At 31.4% G+C, this 3,294-nt stretch overlaps 1 long non-coding RNA gene across 1 annotated transcript; it reads right to left on the bottom strand.

The window, feature by feature from the left end:
* Positions 1 to 1,747: 1,747 nt before the first annotated feature.
* Positions 1,748 to 2,913, bottom strand: LOC143080036 (uncharacterized). Its single transcript, XR_012979597.1, has 2 exons — positions 2,814 to 2,913; positions 1,748 to 2,111 (listed from the first exon to the last, which is right to left on the bottom strand). It is a non-coding gene; the product is annotated as an uncharacterized LOC143080036 (long non-coding RNA).
* Between the last annotated feature and the right edge of the window lie 381 nt (positions 2,914 to 3,294).

Genomic DNA, 3,294 nt, shown 5'->3' with positions numbered 1-3,294 from the left:
AATTTCGAATAAAAATGACAAAATTGGTGTCATATTTATATATTTGTTCATTTTCTGTCAAAGTCTAAATCTACCTTGATTTCTATAGTCGCTTTCCTTTTTTAAAGCAATTCCTTATGTACTTAGATTCGAAATGTGGTTTGCATTTTTTTTTAAATTATAACTGTGTAGATGTAGGTTCAGTATGTGGTTAAAGTTTTTATATATTAATAACTTTGTCAAACCGTCGTATGATTTTACAATAGCTATACAAAAACTGTTTATAGTCAAAAGAGTATCCAGCGCATCATGCCGAAATTATATATGATGAATTTTCCCGTTATTTATGGATTTTTAAAAGGAATTTCTTGAAAATGTTACATTCTGAGGTTAAAATTTGGTACATATAAATTATTTGTAAAACCGTGGTCAAAGTTAATGAAACTTTCTTGGAGGAAAACGCGTATAGCGCAAGAATAAATTTCCATCCTGGTATCTATGATGTCGAGTTAATTCAGTGGGATTTCCAGTGACACTAGAACAATAGAAAAGTCACTCTTCTTATGAAAGAGATAGAAAAGGTCTAAGAACAGGAGAGACAATTTACGCATAAAACCCGATATGCATAGGGATGAATATCTCTTAAAACACAAAACCATTATATAACTTTTATACAACCACTATAAATAAAGTATATGTTAAAGCTAAATGTGTTAATATATGATTTTTTAATTGCCAAACATGCTGTTAATTGAACAACCTATTGTTCAACATAGGGGTGTGTAAAAAACTGCCAGATTTGACTGCATATTTTTCTTTTTTTTTGAAAAAAATATATATCAAACCTTAATAATGTAGCTTTCTGGGTATCCAATTTTTAACGTGTTCCGAAATGTAGTTTCGTCACAAGAATTTTTCAAAGTTGTGTCATTTTGTCTATATGAATGTCGGTAAATTCGTATGATCGAGCACACCGACAAGTATATCGTTGGGACAACTCGATAAAATGTAATCAATATACGTGAAAGATTACCTAATGTGAAGTTTATCAAAATCATCATAACATAATTGATCAACACATTATGTTTGAACAACATGAGTCCTACAATATAAGATTTAAAGGTGCATATCATTTACATTCAACGTTTTTATTGGATTTTTTTTACTACAATGTAACCTCGAGGTTCAACGTTGATAGTAAAAAAAAATCCCAGAAATTTTTTGAATGATATTGTAAATGATATGAACCTTCGAATTCTTATAACATCGGAATAGAAAATATGTGATCCGAATTAACCATGCACGTGTGCTACAGAAGATTATGAACTTTTATGATGTACAGGGGGTAAGGGTTTTTCTTAAACAATATTATGATCCCAAATTTGATGAATTTTGTTGGCAATACTTTAATATACACACTACATATAGCAAAGTATATATTAAATCTCAATGTATTATAATTAGGAAAAATGTTTGACTCGGTAAAAAAAAATCTTCCCCCTCCCCCCGTATTGCATGTAATGGTTTAAACCTAAAGGACTCGCACTAACTGCCTAAAAGGGGTCCGCTCCAGTCTTGAATCAGTGATTTTGTTTATCATAAACAAAATATTGTCTCACACTGAAAGGGTCAGCCGGGCAACATGCACAGCCCGGATTGTCAAAACAACTAAGATTTACAAAAACGATTACAAACAAAAACCATCAGTTGGACAATCTTACTGGAATCTGATTAGCTCTACTGATAAATAATGCAACACTAATGACACATTTAAGTTTTGGAATGATTTTATTCACAAAGAATGTTTCTCATTGGTATACATTTCTATGCTCTTGTCTTTTCAGAGTTTATATTGGAAATTAAAAATTGCTGCATGAAAGACACTAGCTCCACATTCCTATGCATATGATTTTATATGTACGAGAATCATTCCATAAAATATCCGTTTGATATCCTTTCAATGCATGACAATGTCTAGTGGTTTTTCTGCCACAATTACAAGGAAAACCTGGCTAAACTTGTGCTAAATCAAACACTTGAATCTTACATCGCTATTGATGTTAAGCAATTATTTAAAGGGCCATCCGGAACTGTTGGGTTTTATGACAGTCTTCCTTCCATACACACCATCGCTGCAAAATAATTTGAACATTCAATTAGATGATTATAATATTATTTGGCAATCCAAAGAGAACCTGAAAACATCAGACCACAATAAACAGAGACCCCAAAAAAAGCCAATTTTACTTTACAATGAAATTGAAAAAGTAGTTAGTTACATGTCAAATCATCTTTTGGCTGTCGACAAAAAATAAATAAAATCTAAATTTCGTAGCATTTTACCACCCCCCCCCTTTTTTTAACTGAATTTGTTCAAGGTATGGTGGTTTTACCCCTTTTCAGATTTCAGTATGTCATGTTGTATATCTTTTATAAATTAGATGAATTTCTAGCAAGTTTCTACGATATTCTTTATCATTTGACAAAATACTATGTATCTGAATTAAATTGTTTACTATTTGAAAAAGCGCGCCTTCTTTTACTTTAATTTACTTCCCTTTATTTCACATAGCAACAAATATTAAAAACTGCCACATTTGACTGCATATCAATTTTTTTTCCCAAAAAAAATATATGTCAAGCAGCATAATTAACTTTACAAATTGGGAGAAAATCAAGATGTTCCGACTATAGAATAGTATTAAAAAAAAAATAATGAAAGGTTGGCATGATTCCAGGTTTGAACCCTGACGACACTTAAAATCGAAAATTCACTTATTTACCTATCATATGAAGATACGATGATGTGATAAACTTAACAATTAATAATTTACCTGGTGCATTATCATATTCACATTACGTTGACACGTCTCAGTTCGTCTGTGTTAGCTCATTTCAAGCTCGTAAACAATGTACACCATTTTCCGCTGTTCTTTACCCACAGTGTACAAGCGGACAGTGACACAAAACGGAAGTTGCTGATCTGTCCGACGGCGATCGGCTCGTTGTTTTTCAAAAAAATATAGAATATCAACACAAAGTGTCCCATAATGGATTGTTCAGCAGCTCAAGGTAAGTGAATAACTACAATGATGTATTTTTGACCATTTAAAGCTTATTTTATGCTTTTAGCATCAACCGTCTTTTTAAAATAACTCCTGATCATGAAGAGGGGTCAAAATTTTGCGATTTTTCGAGTCATAAATCTTAACAAAACTCCGAAAATTCAAACATTTTCAAGATTTTTAATCGATACATAGTTGAATAATCATATTCCGCATACACACACAAAAGTTTGGTTCATTTTTTTTTATT

Source organism: Mytilus galloprovincialis, chromosome 6 (assembly GCF_965363235.1).
Source record: "Mytilus galloprovincialis chromosome 6, xbMytGall1.hap1.1, whole genome shotgun sequence".
Classification (NCBI taxonomy): Eukaryota; Metazoa; Mollusca; class Bivalvia; order Mytilida; family Mytilidae; genus Mytilus; species Mytilus galloprovincialis.
This window is presented reverse-complemented; position numbering and strand designations above follow the sequence as displayed.